This window comes from Schistocerca americana, chromosome 4, assembly GCF_021461395.2.
Source record: "Schistocerca americana isolate TAMUIC-IGC-003095 chromosome 4, iqSchAmer2.1, whole genome shotgun sequence".
Taxonomy (NCBI): Eukaryota; Metazoa; Arthropoda; class Insecta; order Orthoptera; family Acrididae; genus Schistocerca; species Schistocerca americana.
Window position 1 is genome coordinate 291,672,299 of NC_060122.1, and position 22,285 is coordinate 291,694,583.

Consider the following 22,285-nt stretch of genomic DNA (forward strand, 5'->3'; position numbering starts at 1 on the left):
GACAAAGCACATTATAACTAGGTAATTCTGTAAGAAATACATAGCTCTTTAGAAAAAATATCATGTTTGTATCAGAAAGATTAGATTTGTAAAAGATCATAACTCAAATATCCCATTCCATCACAAGAAGTCTCTTAAGAAACTATTTGAGACAATTAATTGCAATTACATTTACAACAAAGAAAAATGCTTGAATTCTTAAAAGCTTATAAATGCTATCATGATTGTGGTTGTTGGTATAGGTCTCAATTCTCTCAGTTTTCGTATCACTACTATTTCATTCATTTGTTCAGTTCATCCTCAGTTATGTCATTGTAATCGTTGCCTGAGTATTGACAAATAAATCAAATGCATGATCACTAAAGTCATAGGATAACACTTTTAGACTGACTTCAATTTTGTTTTAAAAATTAAGTAATGCCATTTTTGGAGTAGTTTATACAATTTTTCATCACAAATTTAGCCAGTGTGATGTAACTAATTTATTGCTACTGCAGTGAAACCAATTACCAATCAAAATAAGGTTATTGCACAATTGGCTAATGGCAAGTAAAAAGAAGGAGCACTTCAGTCTGCACTCAAACATGTCAAAACTGCCAGGTTTTTCTCTCAGTTATGCATCTATCCCTATTTTACCACCACCTACTGAACAGAAAAGCTGCTGTTGCTTTAAGGAGAACAGAGCCTCTGCACCAAGTGTGTGTTAAAATTAAGACTAATCAGCATCTATGCATGCACTCTGTAAGCCACTAGACACCCCATATTCGACAACTAGGCAGGATTCAACAAACTATGAACACGGACAAGATGTGGGAGCTGAAGGACCTTGTTACAGAGCCTACAGTCATACCCCCACTGATCTACTTATGTGCGGGTAAGAATCCTATGTCAAAATAGTGAATTTTCTTTACTGATTATCAGTTTTGGCTCGTTATTGGACCATCGTAATACCAATCTAAAATAATGTTCAGCGTGCAACACTCATGAATTACACATTTTTTATGGTTAAGTTGCAGTAAAGGATGAGGTCCCTGTGAAAAATCACACCTTGTACCATATTTAGAGACTGGTGGGGGGTAATAGACACAGGAATTGTGCCAAGATGGGTACAGGCACGAAGGGCCACAGATTGGGCAGCTGAAGCAGTTTTGATCAGCAACGAACCCGACCGCATCTTGCTCAGGGAGTCCACTTCACCAAACTTGTCTTCAATGTGTTCCACAAAGAATAAAGGTTTGGTATTGGTGAAAGTATCTCCATCAGTCCTGGTGCAAACTAGATAATGGGGGAAAGGTTTCACCCCTAGCCGACGAGCCTGACCCTCTTCCCAGGGGGTAGCCATGGAAGGGAAGGCCGAAGGGGCAAGAGAAGCGGCACTTGAAGAATCAGTTCCATGCAGAGAGATGGCCGCAGAAGAACGGCCAGAGTTCTGGACCCATATGCGTTTCATTTGCATACTGTCCGCTCTGATACCACCCACTCCAATCAGGGGCTCTCGTCACAGGCACCACCCAGCCACAGCAAGGGCCGTCTGGCACGGCGGCCATTGCCGGGAGTTCCGATGCTCCAGGAGGACGAGCAACCACTCCAAGGCATGCGTGAGGTGGTCACAGCTCAGTTGGTTGGTTGGTTGTTTGAGGTTAAAGGGACCAAACAGCAAGGTCATCAGTCCCTTGTTTCAAATAGACTCCATTCTGCTAACGGGACATCTCAGTAGAGTCAGAAAAATAAAACGGATAAAGGGGAAACGTAAAAGGGCAGTCATGTTGTCATTAGTAAAAACAAATGAGGGAAGTTGGCAAGAGAACGAACCCAACACTATGCTGAAACAGCATAGGCAAGACCACCTGTGACTTAAAAGGTACAACTGCTATAATGCAGAAAGTACGTATGGGAATAGAAAAACTAACCAAGCCTTAAAAAGAAGGGGTGAAAACTGAGTAAAAGGGAAAGAAAAGAGGATTCCAGTCAGGGAGGTGAATCGGGAATCTCTGAACACTGCCTACAGTGGGAGACACCCACACACTCACCGCCCTGCCCCAACACCAGAGGGAGATTAAAAACTTTAAAACTGAGAATAAAAACCACTCTCCCGGAGGAAACCTAGAACCAGAGAGACCATCCGGGAATCGTCAGCCAACATCAAAGGTAAAGTGTGGGGGAGTCTGTACTTAGCACGCAGAGCCAAAAGAAGGGGGCATTCAACCAAAATGTGGGCCACTGACTGGAAGGCTCCACAACCACATAGCGGGGGTGGCTCATCACGCAAAAGGAAACCATGGGTCAGCCTGGTATGGCCAATGCGGAGACGACACAGTGTGGTCGAGTCCTTGCGGGAGAGGCTAAAGGAAGAACGCCATGGGCCTGTATTCACCTTAATGGCACGAAGTTTATTAGACAGTGGAGTAGCCTCCCAAGAATTGGCCCATGACTGTGCAAAGTGGGATTTGATGTGAAGCCGTAAATCCGCTGCAGGAGGGGTTACAGAAAACGGGGGGTAAGTAACTGCTCCCCCAGCCAAACGATCAGCGAGCTCATTACCCGGGATACCCACATGGCCCGGGACCCATAGGAAGTCAATGGAACAAGCAGCACGGTGAAGATCAGCGAGATGGTCATGGATGGCAGAGACCAAGGGATGGCGCGAAAAACACCGGTCAATAGCAAGAAGGCCACTCATCGAGTCCGTACATAACAAAACGCGGTTGTGTTGGGATTGTTGAATAAAGGTAAGGGCCTGGGAAATGGCCATCAATTCCGCAGTAAACACCCCACATGAGGGTGGCAGTAGATGATTTTCCGTTCCAACAAAGGACGTGAAGGCATACCCAACATGATCAGCAGATTTAGAACCATCAGTGTAAAAAACAACAGCATCCCGAAACTCCCATAAAATTTGGCGGAAAAAGGAACGGAACACCACCGGGGGGATGGAATCTTTCGGACCGCGGCGGAGATCCATCCGAATTCGAGGCCGAGGAACTAACCAAGGAGGGGTGGAGGGGAGGGAGCGAGGAAGACAGGACAAAGAAGGAAGCCGAAAATCACGGGTAAGAGACGCAAGGCGCAGCCCAACCGGTAAACCCGCCCGAGGGCGGGAGTCAGGCGGGCGACGCCCATGGTCTGTGAATAGGATAGAATAGGAAGGATGAGCGGGTGAAGAACGGATAGTAAGGGCATAAGACACCAGAAGCTGGGACCGCCGAACAGAAAGGGGGGGGATCCCAGCTTCAACCAGGAGACTATCAACAGGGCTAGTAGGGAAGGCACCGGTGGCCAAACGGATACCACGATGGTGGACTGGATCCAGCACGTGCAGCGTGGAAGGAGCAGCTGAACCATAAACTTGACAACCATAGTCCAAACGTGACAGAACTAGAGCACGATAAAGACGGAGGAGGAGGGAACGGTCCGCACCCCAGGAGGAGTGGGCAAGGAAGCGAAGGACATTGAGTTTACGGAAACATCCTACCTTCAGGAGTCTGATATGGGGCAGCCAAGTGAGCTTGTTGTCGAAAAGAAGACCTAGGAAACGAAACTGTGGAACCACAGGCAATCTTTGTGCAGCGAGATAGAGCTCTGGATCAGGGTGGACCGTAGTACGGCGACAGAAGTGGACCACCCGCGATTTTAAAGGAGAGAATTGAAACCCGTGGGAGAGGGTCCATGCAGAGGCACGCCGTATAGCCACCTGGAGCTGCCGTTCTGCAGATGGCATCGAGGAGGAACTAACCCAAATGCAGAAATCATCCACATACAGGGCAGGGGCGACCAAGGGACCGACAGAGGCCACAAGTCCATCGATAGCAATGAGGAAAAGAAGGACACTCAAGACAGAACCCTGTGGGATGCCCGTCTCCTGGGTCCGTGGAGAACTAAAAGCAGTACCAACTCGAACTCTGAATGACCGATGGATCAGGAACTGGCGGATAAAAATCGGGAGTGGGCCCCGAAGACCCCACTGATGAAGGGTTAGTAAGATGTGATGGCGCCAGGCCGTGTCATAGGCCTTGCGAACGTCAAAAAACACTGCAACCAAATGGCGGCGCTGGGAAAAAGCCTGCCGAACTGCGGATTCCAAGCGAAGCAAATGATCGATTGGAGATCGTCCCTCTCGAAAGCCACACTGGTAAGGGGACAATAGATCCCGAGATTCGAGGACCCAAGTGAGCCGACGGGCTACCAGCCGTTCAAGTAACTTACAACCAACATTGGTCAAACTAATTGGCCGATAGCTGTCAACAGATAGGGGGTTCTGACCAGGCTTAAGGACAGGAACCACAATGCTATCCCTCCACTGAGAAGGGAAGTCACCCTGGAGCCAGATACGGTTAAACACCCGAAGAAGATGGTGCCGTTGTGGAGCACTGAGATGTTGAAGCAGCTGGTTATGAATGGAATCTGGGCCAGGAGCCGTATCATGAGAAGCAGATAGAGCAGAAAGAAATTCCCATTCAGTGAAAGGTTCGTTGTAAGATTCTGACTCACAAGTGGTGAAACATAAGGTGACAGCTTCAGCCTGCTGTTTTTGATGAAGGAAAGCAGCTGGATAGGAGGCCGACGCTGATGCCACTGCAAAATGGGTCGCAAGATGTTCTGCGAGAACTAATGGGTCCGTACAAATGCCAACTGGGAGGTGAAGGCCTGGGAGGGTGGACTGCCGATGGCAACCTTGGAGAGAGCGAAGTGTAGCCCATACCCGTGACAGAGGGACAGTGGAACCAAGGGAAGAAACGAATCGTTCCCAACATATCCGCTTGCTCTGTTTGATTAAATAACGGGCTTTAGCGCGAAGGCGCTTAAAGGTAGAAAGGCTGGCTACAGATGGGTGCCTCTTAAAGTGTTGCAAAGCTCGACGGCGATCACGGATGGCAATGGCAATGGCCGTACTCCACCACGGGACTTGCCGACGACGAAATTGTCCAGATGAGCGCGGGACAGCAAGGTTAGCAGCGCGAACAATCGCGTCAGACACGTCACGTAGGACGTCATCAATACAACCCGACAAAGAGGGAGAAAACTCGACCTGTGCAGTATATAGAGGCCAATCGGCGCGGTGGAAAGACCAACGAGGTAACCTCTCCATCGGGGAGCGGGAAGGGAGCGTGATAATCAACGGGAAATGGTCACTATCACAAAGGTCGTCGTGTGGCGACCAGTGTAATGAAGGGAGGAGAGAGGGAGAAGAAAGAGAAAGATCAATGGCAGAAAAGGTACCATGACCAGCACTGAAATGAGTAGGGGAGCCATCATTAAGAAGGCACAGGTCGTGGTCTGCAATAAATTGGTCGATAAGAAGACCTCGTCTAGATGGAAAGGCACTGCCCCACAAAGGATGATGAGCATTAAAATCCCCAAGGAGGAGGAAGGGAGGAGGAAGTTGCTGAAGAAGGGTGGTTAAGGCAGCAGGTGTAAGAGTCCTGTCAGGAGGGAGATAAAGATTGCATACTGTGACTGCAGAGTCTAAGTGGACCCTAACAGCAACTGCTTCCAATGTAGTTTGGAGAGGAATCCACGTGCTAGCAATGTCTGTACGGACCAACGTACAAACGCCACCAGAAGCCCGCAAGGGTCCGACCCGATTTCGACAGAAAACACGGAACCCACGGAGGGTCGGTGAGTGAGCATCAGTAAAATGAGATTCCTGGAGAACCACACAAGCTGCTGAGTAGGACGAAAGAAGGGATTTCAATTCCGGAAGGTGACGATAGTAGCCATTACAATTCCATTGGAGAACCACAGAACGATGGTTTAAATGAGGGCTGAACACGCTAAATCCAGTCATACCGCCGGGTCCCCACCTGTCACCGACAAGGAGGGGGCGACATCCATAAACGACAGGTCAGAATCCGGTTGTGAAGCCGGGGAAGGGACCTCCGGTGACACCAGAGGCTCTTTGTCCCGGGACTTATGTTTCTTCTTCTTTTCAGGCTGAGATCGAGGAGGGCTGTGTGGCATAATGGAGCCAGCTGCAGCAAGATCAGGAACAGAAAGAGACCGGGCGACCTGGGGGCCGATAGACCGCGGCTCTCGCGGTCGCCGCGCTGCAGCAGACCTTTGACCTGGAAGGTGCCGGGAAGGGGCATCCCGGGAGAGGCGCCCTTGACCGGCAGACGCCGAAGGAGTGGGACACTTCTCCGGCTGGGGAGGGGGAGCGGCGCCCAGAGGAGAAGGTGTGGGAGCCGCAGGGGAGGGGGGAAGGAGAGGGGTCCGGGACGGGGGTAAGGAAGGGGGAGGAAGGGATGAAGATGTAACCAAGGCGTAACTAGATGTCATGGACACAGGGTGCAATCGTGCATATTTCTTACGGGCCTCTGTGTAGCTTAAACGATCAAGAGACTTATACTCCTGTATCTTTTTTTCTTTCTTATAGACTGGGCAATCTGCTGAACGTGGAGAATGACTACCATGACAATTTACACATACAGGAGGGGGAACACAGGGACTCCCCTCATGGAGTGGACGTCCACAGTCACCACAGAGAGGGTCCTGGGTACAGCGAGAAGACATGTGGCCAAAACGCAAGCACTTAAAACACCGCATAGGAGGTGGGATGTACGGCTTCACATCACAGCGATAGACCATAATCTTAACTTTCTCAGGAAGGGTATCCCCTTCAAAGGCCAGGATAAAGGCACCAGTATCAATACGATTATCTTTAGGACCCTTCTGAACACGCCGAACAAAGTGAACACCCCGCCGTCCGAGATTGTCCCGAAGTTCCTCATCAGTTTGAAGGATGAGGTCTCTGTGAAAAATTACACCTTGTACCATATTTAGAGACTGGTGAGGGGTAATGGACACGGGAATTGTGCCAAGATGGGTACAGGCACGAAGGGCCGCAGATTGGGCAGCCGAAGCAAATGAAGCAAGGGAATACGTCTGTGTGTTTCCCGACGAGCCCTTATTTTTCTCGTCTTCGCGGTCGTTATCGAAATGTACGTTGATGGCAGTAGAATCTCTCTGCAATTTGTCGCAAATGCCAGTTCTCTAAACCTTCTCGTCAGCTTCTCGTGAAAAGAACTGGGGTTTGCGTTTGAGTTCACTGGGCACTCCCGTAATGTTAACGAGTCAATCGAGGCTACCAGTATCAAATATAGCAGCACACCTCAGAACTGCTTCAATGTCTTCATTTAATTAGATCTGGTGTGAATCCCAAACACTCCAGCTATACTCAAAAAAGCGTCATGCAAGTGTTGGGTCCGCGATGTGTTTTACAGACGAGCTACACTTTCCTAGAATTCTCCCAAGAAAACGAAATCGCCTTCCCTACAACCGACCCTACGTGCTAGGGTGGAGTCTATTCAGTGAGAAATATTATCAAAACTACATTGACCTAAGAAGCGACAGCGTAAATAAAAACCGTCATCAGGCTGAGAACTTTCCACCTGGTCCTCATACTACGATGTAATAAAATTTCAGAGTGTGAGGGTGATAAAGAGCTGTCATGCATCATCCACTCAGAAAATCAGAAAGATTGCTAAATCTAAATGTCGTACACTGTCAAGCTACGCCTCAAAAAGTAATGTGTGAAAAAGTAAGCAGGTTGTATTGTTTGAAGTTTGCTGCTCCATGAAAGTGAGCGAAATAAATTGTGAATAAGGTAATTCATTACAAGTGACGGAAATCTGAAAAAAGAGTAATGTCATCAGAATAAGCTACTCAAAAAAAAAAAAAAAGCTCTGAGCGCTATGGGACTTAACTTCTGAGGTCATCAGTCCCCTAGAACTACTTAAACCTAACTAACCTAAGGACATCACACACATCCATGCCCGAGGCAGGATTCGAACCTGCGACCGTAGCGGTCACGCGGTTCCAGACTGCAGCGCCTTTAACCGCACGGCCACACTGGCCGGCCGACCGTAGCAGTCCGGCGGTTCCGGACTGCAGCGCCTAGAACCTCACGGCCACCGCGGCCGGCTTCAAAATACAAATCTGGGATCCTAAACGAAGGACGGCAGGAACTCTATACAATATAAAGTAGGAAGTTAAAGCTGCTTTGTCACATATTTAGAGCCAGCATATGCTTACCATGGTGGGAGGGAGAAAAAAGGGGCAGAACAGGCCGAGGTGGAATGTCTTCGAAGACCGTCAGTCAATACTAGCAAACTATGAAAAGCTGGAAACCGAACAAAATGCCAAGTCATAGTCTTTTACAACACTGTTTTCTTCCTACAATTTTGTTTCTCTCAGTAGTGACATATTCCAGCTAGTGTGTTGTACTTACACAAATTAATATTTCTTACTTGCCCATGAAACAATCATGAAATAAATCAGAACGATTCTTTTAGTAATGGTTTTTCTCGTATAAAATATTTATCATAAAAAATCACTGAATAAATTCATATATGCTAAGAACACGGAGCTTTGTAATGTAAGAATGGGGTAAGTGGCGCTTAGGTAGTTGGGGGCGATGTGTGTGGTTTGTGGTTTCTGGATGTCAACAGAACGAGCATTTTATTGCTTTGTCGACAGGGTTATGTACGCATGAGAACGTTATGTTACCACACAAATTACGCCTTCTGAATTTATTGAATTACTTAACTCACTTTTGGAGCACTTACAAATCTGCAGTGGACTACAAAAAAGTAACTGTCGGGGTGTGAGGAGGAGGAGGAAGGAGAAATTTAGGAAGTAATGTTGAGGTGGTCGAAGATCATCAGCTCAGCAGGTTAAGGGCGAGGAATAGCTCTCTAGCTCCACCATGAGCTGATTCAGGAAAATATCTTAGCATTCACTTAAGTTATTTAGGAAAACGCAGTAAATTCTACGTAATGACCGCACGGGGATATGAACTCAAGAACGTACCCAAAATTGTGTGTAAGCCAGGACGTCACCTCCAAAAGTGAAGAAAGAGCCACCTGTCAGTATCTGAGAGCGATGATAACATTGAGAGCAGAGTATATTTGAAGAGGATACGTTTATCGGTACCTGACTTTCCAGATAATGTCGGTTGAGAGGAAAGTCTTGGTACTTCAGGAACACACGAAAGCGAGTCGTGATTGTGCCGTTTGTCGGGTAAAAAATGCGAACTTCACCGCACAAACCGGCACGCAGGTGCTCCTCAAGAAATCAAGAAAATCCTTAATAATTTAAAATAATAAGCATCTGGAGTACTAGATCAACATTACTATTTTACATTCAAGTATCAGTTGTCGAAATTGTGTGCTCTGGCATGGATTCACTTCGCTTGGATGCTCCGAAACCTTATTTAGCTCGTAATGTAACCAGAATTCAGAAAAAACTACAAAGATTGTTATGTAGATGATCTGTTGCTTTGAAGGATGATTTTCGTTTTAGAAACAGAAGTACAACTTCAAACAGCCAACATCTATATTGTACAGCATTTATTGTGATGACTGGTTTCAGCAAACTACGCTGCCATCATCAGAACTTCTGCAGTACAGTTCACTGAATCTTAATCAGATGGGTATTGTACAATGTCACATAGGTCGATACATCATGAACATGAGATCAATAGTATATCAGCAAGTCAAGCATAAAAGAACTATTACATAAAATAACGCACAAATTGCACTCATACATGCTCCTGTTCGTACATTAGCAGAATGGAGACTCTCGACTTGCGGACACATGGTTCACGACATGGGGAATTTGGGTCTGACCGTGGAGCATGCTCGGATAGCCTAATGGTAAGGCGACCGCTAGCGATAAGCGGGAAATCCGGGTTCGAGTCTCTGACTGGCACAAATTTTCGTTGTCATTCCATATGGTGAGTCCATATTCACAATTGCGAATACATTTCGTGTAATGAGGATGAAGTGTCATAGTGACAAAAAAATAAACACTCGTCTTTGGCGTTTTGAAGAACGGCCGTGGAATAGATGCACAAAATTATAGAACTGTATCTCTGACGTCTATTCGAAGAGAAGATAAGCAAATAAGTAAAACAAAGACAGTAGAAATGACCAACAGGCAAGGAACAACCTCAAATACATTTCTAGAAGAAGTCAAACTAGAATCTGTTTCCCATTTCAACTACCTAGGAAGAATAAGATTAAGCAGGAAATACTCAGGACACAGAAAGAATCCATTTTTTACAGTCAAATCAGAAATCCTGTCTTGAAGGATAAAAATTCCACGAAAAGCAAAAGCGACCATGTACCACACCTGTTCCGTACCATATGGTTTATGAACATGTGTCTTACCTCGGCAGAATTCAGGCAACAAATGTATTCATTAGAACTATGACCCAAAAAACTAGAAAGGCCAAAATCAGGAATGAGGAATAGAAAAGTAGCTGGTATTGAGATTCCTGTTACCAGTGTCAAAGAAATGCAGGCTTCAGTGGTAATGGGCGCATAATGAGAATGAACAGCGAAAGACCAGCCAAAAGGTATTTCAAGCTGAACGTCGTAGGAAGAAGACCACGGGGAAGACCAAACGCTGATACAGACTGCAAGATCAGATGTGGAGGAGAAAGTACACAAATGGGAAGTTGGCATGGAACATAGGATGTCTGAAGACATAGGAGATGACGAGCGCTTCCACACCACATACGGGAAAACGGAGCTCGACGTCGACGACAATGATATCTGTGATTGCGGTCTGTTGTTGAATTTTCAAACACGTTTTATATTCTCATATTTCTCGAGATTAAAAATCTCCTGTGTAGGAAAACGCAACGCTTCCCGCAAACAAGAATCGTTTGAAATCCAACCAGCTCGCCCCGTTCGTCCACGAGAGAGAGAGAGAGAACAGTAGAAACCGTTTCGAGTAATTGTTCCCAGACTTTCGAAATACTTTCAATAGTGTTCCCGCACTGCCGCCTAATTAAAATACGAGCGCATGTAGTATCACATCAGCAGTGTGATTCGACTGAGGAGTTCCTGGCAAACAGAAGGCAGCGTTTTATTCGTAACGGAGAGAGGTATCTTCTGACGTAAAAGTAGCTTTAGGCGTACGCCGAGGGAGTGTTACTGAACAAATAATTTTCACAATACATATAAATCACCTAGTATATAATGAGCTTCCATGAGGATTTCGTAAATGATGCCGTTGTACAGAGAGAAATCGTAAAGCTAGAAAATTGTTGTGAAAAGCATCGTGTACAAATAGGTGTGATGACCCAGTACTGTTCGATTACAGGATTGTGGGTAACAGGAAACGTACATCCATTAAAATATCTAAGTATGCGTACGGAAGTCAAACGACGATATAAATTAATCCCAGGGAAGGCAGATGCCACGTAGATTCATCGGGAGAATCTCTAAGAGAAAGATGTAGCTTACAAGACTCTCCTTCGACGAATACCTTAATATTTCTCGTCTATCTGCGATCCATACCGGATAGGATTCACAGAGGAAATAGAGAAGATCGAAAGAAGATTAGCGCGTTCCTTGAAGGTTCATTCAGCAAGAAAGAAAGCGCCCGTGCCATGTTTATCCAACGCCAATGGCAGACGGTACAAGAGTGGCATTCTGCATGTGTGGATTACTGTTAAAATTCTGAGAGCTTACGCCTCTAGAAAAGGAAGCCAACATATTGCTTCCTCCTACGTATGTTCCTTGAAAGACCATGGGAGTATAATTAGGAAGATTCGAGCTTGCACGGATGTTTACCAACATTTTTCTTTCCACAGACTACATGCGACTGGAACAGGAAAGGGGGAAGCGACAGTAGTACACAAAGTACTCTCCGCCATTCACCATTAAGCTGGCATCCGAAGCATGGATGTATATATAAAAATCGTAAGAGGTTATACAAACTGCCTAAAATTTGGGGGCAGCTAAATCATGTTCCATACAACACGACGTCTCGCAATCTGGGATGAATACAGTTTTCCGGGTTTGGAGGGATTAGTGATGATCCAACACACTACTCCGAACTAACGCCGAGATCCACAAATTTCCCCAAGTTTTGGAGCCGCTAACAGTATTTCGCTGACAGCCCTGTGTGGAGAAAAAATAAACTTCCACCACAATATCTGATAAAATTCTAAAAATTATTCCATTGCAAGCACTGTGAAACGTCACTATTGTGTTGCATTTCAAAGACGGAAGGTTTGTCACAAAGACAGTAGTTCTAGAAATAATCATATCACCACAGTCTGAGGTGACAAAAGTCATGGGATACTTCTTAATAGCGTATCGGACCTCCTTTTGCCCCACACAGCGAGCAACTCTATATGGCATGGACTCGTTGGAAGGCCCCTCCGGAAATATTGAGCCATGCTGCCTCTACAGCCGTCCATAACTGTGACAGTGTTACCAGTGCAGGATTTTGTGCGCAAATCGACTTCTCGATTATGCCCATAAAGGTTCAATGGGATTCGTGTTCGGCGATATGGGTGGCCAAATCATTCGGTCGTATTGTGCCGAATGTTCTTCAAACCAGTCGCGAACAACTGTGGCCTAGTGACATGGCACATTGCCATTCATAAAAACTCCATCGTTGTTTGGGAACATTAAGTCTTTGACTGGCTGAAAATGGTCTCCAAGTAGCCGAACGCACTCATTTATAGTCAATGATCGGTTCAGGTGGATCAGATGACCAAGTACATTCCACATAAACACTGCTCTCACCGTTCTGGAGCCACCATGCATTTGCACAGTGTCTTGTATGCAACTTGGGGCCAAGGCTTTTTGGGGTCCGCGCCACACACTAATCCTACCATCAGCTCTTGGTAACTGAAATCGGGACTCACCTGAGCAAGACAGTTTTCCAATCGTGTAAGGTGTCCAATCGATATGGTCACGAGCCCAGGAGAAGCGCTGCAGGCGATGTGCTATTAGCAAAGGCACTCGCACCGGTCTTCTGCTGCCATAGTCTATTAACGCCGCTCTGTCCGAACGGATACTTTTATGTCCCAGATTCATTTCTGCGGTTATTTCACACAATGTTGCTTGTCTGTTAGCACTGCCAACTCCACGGAAACGCCGCTGCTCTTGGCTGTTACGTGAAGGCCGTCGGCCACTTCGTTGTCCGTGGTGAGAGGAAACGCCTGAAATTTGGTATTCTCGGCACACGCTAGATTCTGTGGACATCTCAATTTTTAATTCTCTAACAGTTTCCGAAACAATGCGTCTAGCTCCAACTACCGTTCCGCTTTCGAAGTCCGTTAGATCCCGTCGTGCAGCCATAATCACGGCTGAAACCTTTTGTCATGAATCACCTGAGTGCAAATGACACCACCATTGCACTGCCTTTTTACGCCTTGTGTGCGCGCTACTACCGCCATACGTATGGGTGCATATCGCTATCCCATGACTGGTCACTTTATTGTAATTAACAATATACCAAAAACCGAACAGAGAAAACACACTTCCATCTCAGAGTCCCTCTAAAACTAATGTGCCCATACCGTTTACTCCATGTCAGCAACCTGGATATTATCTGAAAAACTCGTACGAGAGTTACGTTCGTCTTGAACCACGCCACCTATAACTTCTTTCAAAGATTTCCTGAAGGCAAGAGATCATCCCGAGCATTTGTCCGCCCATTCGTAGAAACGACCTCCTTCGAACTTAGTATGGGTAAGAAAAGCAGAGAAGCTAAGGAACTAGTGTTTAACATCTAGCCGACAGCGGCGACGTTTCTGGCAGTTACAAACAAGTGACGTTACAGGACAAACCCCAACTCCGACAACATTTTTCAAGTTCTCCACGGATATTTTCTGAATACTTTGGTGTATTGGATCTGTGGGCTCCGATGGTCCGGTTCAGAGTAACACTGTAATTCCAGTCTGTTCGGTTACCCCAATTACCTCTGTTTCTATGAAAATACGTTACCAACAGTGAAAACGTTTATTTTCAATCACCAAAAGGCTCAATAGAAAACACAGAGTAATGCAACAACCTCAAGAGATGCTGTCGCTGCGTAACAACTCAGCACGGCATCGTGCCGCTCTACCGTCGCATTCAGTGAAATCACACACGAGTTGCACTGATGTGTGTGTTAACGTACAACTAGTACTGCCAGGAAAACAAATCCGAGATTGAACTGAGCAGTAGTCAGTGTAAACTTGAGGGCGAAGAGGAAAATGGATGTTACTGTTGCCAACACCAAATACCGTTACTAAATGGAACAAGTTCATTTCCAAAAAATAGAGCATATATTTTGCATTTGTACTGTTCTGCAGATGCCTACAGTCCAATAAAGATACGAAGTTAAATGGGAACAAGGATAACAGATCAAACGAAATATGCCTATTCTAACGAGTCATCGGAGACAATATGTTCCTGATATCGAAGTACCGAGTAAATATCCTTGAACCATCTCCAGAATTTTGTCAGTGGAATTAGAGTTCGCCTTGTATATGGTTTCCCCTTCAAAACTGACTATGGTATTAAACGGTACGTTTCCTCCACAAACGATCGGTACTGCAAAGTACGGCAACAAGATTTCTGTCACACGAACTCTGTACCAGACGACGTTGTACCGATTCACTAAAGCAGTGGTTTCCGACGTAGAGGTAATTACCCCTGAGGGGTAAAACGTATTTTTATGAGGAGTAAAAACAAACGAGTTCAGTTTTATATCGGTCTCTAAAGTACACTATTACTAAAAAATTATTACTACTATCACTATTTCGTAAGACCGTAATACTGATTTATATAAATTTTCAATATTTGTGTTTTTTTTTAAACACTAACCTTAACGCATGACAATGTGGAGGTTACAGCTTGTGGAACTAATGTATCAAATATATTTTCGACAGATAGTCCGTTGAGATATATATATCACACATCCTAAAATATCTCATGAAAATTCCTGCTCCCAGTCAGTTCGAGCACTGTCAGAAATTACTTCATTATTTGCTCCATTGATAGCAAATCAACTAAATGACCGAACACCACAACCGTGACTGTAAAGGCTACTGCAATGCTGTAGATCCTACATAAAATTACTATTGACAGTGGTCAGATACAAAGCAATAGCAGCCTGGAGTCTTGCAATTTTTGCCACTTCAGAAGTAAGGAGTCCAGCAATCAAGTGATTTGTAAACATTGCGTATAGTGGACACATGTTAACTTGAAATGTGGGTGCAGCGTGTGGGTGAAGCAAGCGTCGCTATGGAGAGGAATGGGGCAGAGGATGTATGTTTCGTATTAAGTGCCTACCCTCCATGTGCATAGATTCCTTTCTTTTCTGGGAAGAAATAGTAAGTAGCAGACGCAGTGCACTCAGAATTACTTTCTCATTGTAGCAAAAAGGTCATTCGAAATAAGTAAAACCAGTTTTCTTTGGCTCATTAGCTCGTGGATTAATAAAGTGCCTACATTTATCTTTCGTCATTTTAAAAAGGTGTTCGAAGACAAGGCTTCTTCATTGTAAAGTTTAGTTAGACACTAATTTTTTATGTAGAGGATACAGAGATCTACTCTATCTGGGAAGAGTGATATCAGAAAGGTTGGGAACCACTGCACTGAAGTGAATAATCGACATTTCCACACTACAGTTACCCTTATAGGTGAAAATCTTTGGAAAAGAGTAGTTCTTGCATACGTTATAAGCAGTAAATGATAACTGTTGAGGTGCTGAATGTGGGAGATACCGGATCATATCCTTTACAGCCATAAACTGGCGCTTCTGGCCACTCAAAGATACTAGCGAGGTTTTCAACAACTTCAGGCGAATGCTGGGCTGATTGTTTATACCGACCACATCTTTTATGGGTCCCAAGCATTCTCTAAACAACGCTCCACCTACACTCACTCCGACAACACAGTAACTAGTTATAGTTCCTTTGGATCTTAGTGGAGATGACGGTGGTGAATTGACTGTTGACAGATACTTTACCGGGTGCAGCCAATATGTCGAAGTAAACCACTTCTCTCTTTATCAGAGAGATATCTGTGAAATTATGGTAATGCTACACGTCACATGAATGCAACCATCAGTATGACTATGTACCTGATATATTCTGGTAAAACCTGTATCAATTTTTGGCGGATAAGGAGGGAAGAGAAGAGTTAGCTACTCCAATGTGCATAATATTCAGGATTATTAGACCCTCTCCACTTTCCTCAAACTTTGACATCAGAAAGGTACGTAGGGCCAGTATGTCCAATCTTCCCTAGTGTTTATTGTAGACGGTATTTTGGCAAATGTGGTGGAAAGCTTTCGCTTGTACCTGACATGTTTATTGTGCGCACTGGGTCCAAGCGTTGCACCATTAGTTGATGTTCAGTGTAAACAACCAATGCTGGCAAGTATTTTTCATTCTCTTCTCACTACCGCAGACCACAGGTTCTGATTTCAAGTGAAATGGAACAGCAAGTGGATATTTCTAAACGAACAAGCGCACCAAAGCCGTTTTCAATGGCTGTGAGCGTATTGTTGATGTTTCAGGTGATAAAACTACGAACTTATTTGCAGATTTCACTAAAGCGGATGATAATCCATCATATTTGTCTACCAGTTCAGGTTAGTTTAATCATTTCAAGCATCGGTTCGGCGTCCATTGTAATGAAACATGGGGGAGGCAACGTAGATGGCTATACAAAGAGCAAAACTGTAAACATTTTTTACACGTTAAAGCCCATTTTAACCAGTATCAAACGGGTTTATTTTCTGAACTAACAACTAGCCGAACAATCACTTGCATCCGTGAAGAAATTGGTCCTAGTTTTAAGGCTGCTACGAATAGACAAATATTTTCGTAGGAAACGCTTTAGAAAATTTTAACTTGATCCCATTAAATCTTACACTCTTAAAAACAGACGACAATGAAGGGCTCTGATAGAAGTTCACTGTCGGACAACAAAAGCTTGAATGACATTTTCAAATTTCTGAAAGAAAAAATCGGATCCAGATATTCATTACTGATGTCCCTAGCCGTCAAAGTGCCATTGAATGAAATGGAAATATCCAGGCTCAGTTTGAACTGTGTTCTCTAACGCGACAGACCAGGTTAACAAACCAACTATCAACAAACTAACAGCTTTTCCAAAGGAAGTTGACGCTTCAAACGAATCCAGAGCGCCTACTTCAACTGCAAATGATTCGGAAAATCAACAAATTGGATTGAACGTAGCAGCAGAAATATTCTGATGCAGATGATCAAGAAACTATTTAGGTTGTTAAACTAGACTTTTGATGACTTAATAAAGCTGCCGTGCTGCGTATGTTAAGAGTGTTGTGTGAATCTTTTCTATCGCTGATTAATTTGTTTTCTGAATAACAACAACTTACAAAACGATGATGCAGGTTATTTTTCGTAAAAGCTGCACAGTGATTGTAGGGCAGGACCCAATATTTCACATATGAGGTAACTAATTTTATCAGTAGTGAGGTGGTATATGCCTTTAAACTGAAGAATAATGAAGTCACTGGTCCGGATGGAGTTTAGTTAAAGTTACTTAAGCTAAGCAGAAGTCGATTGGTCTTAGCCTCCCAACAACGTTGTTCAGTGTTATCTGTGCATCAGTAAAGAAGATATCTTATGACTGGCCGAGATAAATTTCTATACTACTGCCAAAGAAAAACTCCTTACGTCTTGATGACTATCGTAAATTAGTTTGATGTCTCACGTACTCAAAATATTTCTGCGAAAAACACACACACACACACACACACACACACACACACACACACACACACACACACACACACAAGAAATGTGAATCCCATTTTAACGTGACCCGGTTTGGCTACCGAAATGGGGGTTTTAACTCGTGAAGCACTCTTCTTAAAAATACTACTGCTGAGATGCAGAAATACAAATGTCAATGTGTTCGCTTGTTTCAGCGACTATAAAAAAGTCTGACTGCGAGAGACACAAAAAGATGAAGATTTTGGGGTCAAATGCTGTAGACCAAAACGATTTACTTATCAGGAACAGCAGAATTGGCTAAATTAGTGAAGGCTTCGTCAGCGTTGTATACTGTTACCTCGCTTGTTAGCAAGTATTCTGAAGAAAGTTTTGTAGGTAGTGTTGGCGGTAAAAAGCAACGGGATCATTATAAACGGAATGATACACAACAATATTAGGTACGCAGATGACATCGTTGTCAAAGCAAATGATCTTCCTGCACTCCAGCTCATTACAGACGTTTTAGTCCAGCGCAGGGAATAATGTAGCCGAGACCAGTGTTAGTCTTCTTTGAAAGAAGAATCCAAGCAATCTTGTCAAAAGTAAATAAGATTGAACAAGCATCCCCTTTAAGTACTTATGTGTTGGACTAGCAGTGTGACTGCAAGAAAAAGATCAGATCTAGAACAAAACAGGCCAGGAGACAATTTATTAGCATAAAGAACTTTTCTTGAGATCGGATATTAGTCTGCAACTGACAAGGGAACCTCCCCATCGCACCCCCCTCAGATTTAGTTATAAGTTAGCACAGTGGACAGGCCTTGAAACACTGAACACAGATCAATCGAGAAAACAGGAAGAAATTGTGTGGAACTATGAAAAAAATAAGCAAAATATACAAACTGAGTAGTCCACGGGCAACATAGGCAACATCAAGGATAATATGGGCCTGGAGCGCCGTGGTCCCGTGGTTAGCGTGAGCAGCTGCGGAACAAGAGGTCCTAAGTTCAAGTCTTCCCTCCAGTGAAAAGTTCAAATTTTTATTTTCGGACAATTATCAGAGTTCAGGCACTCACACATAATTTCGCTCTCCAAAATTCCAGGACATGTTCAGATTTGCTTGGACATATGCAGGATTTGACGGTCTACACACGGAAAAAATTTGAAAACGTTAAAAACAAATGTTTTGACAGAGCACAGTGAAAACTGTGTGACTGTGAAACTGTTGCAGTCATTTGTTACAGTTTATGTGACAAACTCTTATGTTTTCATCACTTTTTTTGGAGTAATTATCACATCCACAAGAAAACCAAAATCGGGCAAGGTAGAAGAATATTTTTACTCATTCACCAAGTGTAGAAGTTAGGTGGGTCGACAACATATTCCCGTCACGCGACGCACATGCCGTCACCAGTGTCTTATAGAATATATCAGACGAGTTTTCCTGTGGAGGAATCGTAAGACCTTGCGATTAAACGTTTTCGGTTCCCATTGGAGAGGCCCGTCCTTTCGTCTACTAATGGCACGGTTTTGCGGCGCGGTCGCAAAACACAGACACTAAACTTATTTCAGTGAACAAAGACGTCAATGAACGAACGGACAGATCATAACTTTGCGAAAATAAAAAATTAAACTTTTCACCCGAGGAAAGACTTGAACCAAGGACTTTTCGTTCCGCAGCTGCTCACGCTAACCACGGGACCACTGCGCTCCTGAGCTCACGTCCTCCTTGATGTTGCATATGCTACGCATGGATTACTCAATTTGTGTATTTTGTTTATTTTTTTCATAGTTCCACACAACTACTTCCTGTTTTCTCGATTGATCTGTGTTCAGTGTTTCAAGGCCTATCCACTGTGCCAACTTATAACTAAATCTGGCGGGGGTGCGATGGGGAGGTTTCCTTGTGAGAATGCGAATGATTCGTTGCTACGTGTTCATTTTTCTCTATGTGTGCGAAAGCTGGACCATTGACCAATATCTAGAGAAAAGAACTGATGATGCGTTTGACATGTATCTTTATCGCCGTCTATTAGGCATACTTGGATGCTGAGAATTTCAAACTTAGGTCATCGGGTGAAAGAGCAGAAAGAACTGTAGCTCACTGTAAAACAAAGGAGAACTAAATACCCAGGATACATAAGAGGCAAAAGATACCAGGTATTAAGACTCGTCATTGAAGGGAAAATACAAGGAACAGGTCTGCTGGCAGACGAAGGAACTCGAGGCTGAAGGACATGGATGGTACCACTGTCTTCCACGCTGCAACGACACATGCAGATTTGGCTAAGTGGAACGCCAACCTCCGCCAGGAGAAGGCGCCTTGAGAATTTTTACGAGATTTTGTTGGAGTTCTGGCAAATGGTCAAAAGTATTAATTAAAAATGCGCCCCTGCAGGTCTACACTAAAGGGAGAGATCATTTGGTGAACAAATTAACAATAATTTGGGCAAGTATGGAGACAGTTTGAACTTTCCGAGTTCCGGTGTAGTATTAGACTAAAAGTGAACCAGTTCAACTGTTTAAGGGAAAAATGCGTCAGATCAGAGTCCTTATATTCTTTGTGTATTACCCTCGTATTTAAGAGACAGAACGAACAATACAACTGTGTCATACGATACACAAACGGAACTAAAGCTTTTAGTGTGGTTGCGAAATAACCTCGTTTGCATGTTTAAGGTAACTAATTCAGTTTTTATCTCGGCATGGAAGTTCTGTTTAATCATCTGAATGAAAAACATTAGAGAGCGTATGAACCACGCAATTCACTGACATTATATGTAACTTATTAAGTGTTGCTGTGATTCGAGAAATTTGTTCTGTTCCATAGGTACATATGAAAAAAATTAACAGACTACACGATCAGATGCAAATGATTCAAATGTAGAAGCAGAACTGTAACAAATGTCTCATATACGTAGAAGAGTCTAATTTATTGATTGGAGTGAGGGGAAAATGGAGTTCAACACAGGCTCGTTAATGCCCGATGGTTGGTTGATGGATTGATTTTCTTGGGGTGGGGAGGGGAGGGGGGGGGTGACATGTAAGGGACCATACAACAAGGTTATCAGTCCCTCGATCCAAGAGTGGTGCATCCAGAAGTAGAGACGCCCACCAAGAACGTTTTCTTATCTGATAGATTCATAACTTGAAACTGAGAAGGCTAAAAATTACCATTTTTGTAGCGTCAATAATAAAACCAAGAAAAGGAAATCGAAAAGTATGCTGGTGAGTGTCTCCATGCGACAGGAAACGTCCCACCCACAGCTCTCACAACCCTGATCCATTTACAGTCAGGAGCGCCCACTATTCCAACAGAGCTACACCTAGTATAGAAAACTGGGTGTGCCAGGAAGGAGACAAACTGAATCTAAATGTGATTAGAACAAATGAAAGAGGGATAGAAGAGTAGCCTGGTCAAGGAGGTAGTGTCGGGGAACCTACAGACGTAGCATACAGCTGGACGCACCCCATTCTCAATCACCCTGCCTCCGCTCCAGAGCTATATTAGAACCTTATGACAGAGTAAAAACCACTACCACGGAGAAAACTAAGAACCAAGTCAACCGTCCGTGATTCGTCCACCAGTATTAGAGGCACCGATTCCGGAAGTCCATACTTAACACCGAAGGCCAAAAGACGGGAGCATTCCACCAAGATATGTGCTACTGTATGTAAAGCTCCATAACTACAATGTGGGGGTGGCTCGTTACACAAAATGAACCTGGCATGACGAGTTAATGTCCATTACGTTATGTGCAGTGCACTTTCCGGTGGTGCAAGCAGTATTGCTGTCGAATGCAGTATTTTGCTGTGCTGGGGTTCGTGATAAAATCAACAGATTGATGCTATTATATGGCGACACCAATGAAGCTGTTATTTTGTCCCTTGGTACGCGTCTTTAAGTTATCAGTTCTGCCTTTATTAGCTTAATTTCTGAGTGCAGTACAAATTCTAATAGAATCAATTTATATATAAAAGGGAGTCTGTATTGTCAAGTTTTCCATTGTCGCAGAACGATCTATGATTATGATTGTCTCTTATTAGTACGAGCCTCTGTCTTTTTTAATAGTAATAAAACCATAATATGTCCAGAATGATGATTCCGCAAAAAAAATTAATTAAAATAATAATTAAGGAATGGATATGTTACCAAATGGTACCGTTATCTTTCACACATTAAGGACACAACAAAACAACATTACATTCTCGATAGTTTACATAAAAAGAACTGAAATGCCCCACAGGTGTAGAAAACAAAGTGCAAATAATTATTAACGCTGTCATCCTGAATAGTTTTCATTCGACTTTGAGAGCTTCAATAATAACGTGTTTGCCCTCTGTGAGCTTTTATCACTGCCTGACATGATCCGTATATCCGTTGCCGTTCTTCAATAAGAGCCCATGAGAATTGGTTGTTGATTTGGGGGAGGAGCCAAACAGCAAGGTCATTAGTCCCACCACATTATGGAAGGATGGGAAAGGAAATCGGCAGCCCTTTCAAAGGAACTATCCTTGCATTGGTCGTAAGAGATTTAGGAAAATCGCGGGGAACATTAATCAGGATTGCCGGACGCGGGTTTGAACTATTGTCCTCGCGAATGCAAGTCCAGTGTGCTTTCCACTCCGCCACCTCGCTCGGTCCATCGGAGTTCTTGGAAAGTGTGGTGGAATGGGACGACCACAAACACGTCTGTCAAGTATGCTCTACATATGCATAATGGGGCTTAAGGTCAAGACTCTGCCGGCCATTCTATTACTTCACAATGTCCAGGCTTCACAAGCCAT

General features: G+C 44.1%; 1 protein-coding gene across 2 annotated transcripts in view; it reads right to left on the bottom strand.

The window, feature by feature from the left end:
- The window catches only part of LOC124612742 (2-acylglycerol O-acyltransferase 2-like), a 116,213-nt gene that overhangs the window by 52,738 nt on the left and 41,190 nt on the right, over positions 1–22,285 (bottom strand). The window lies entirely within an intron of this gene.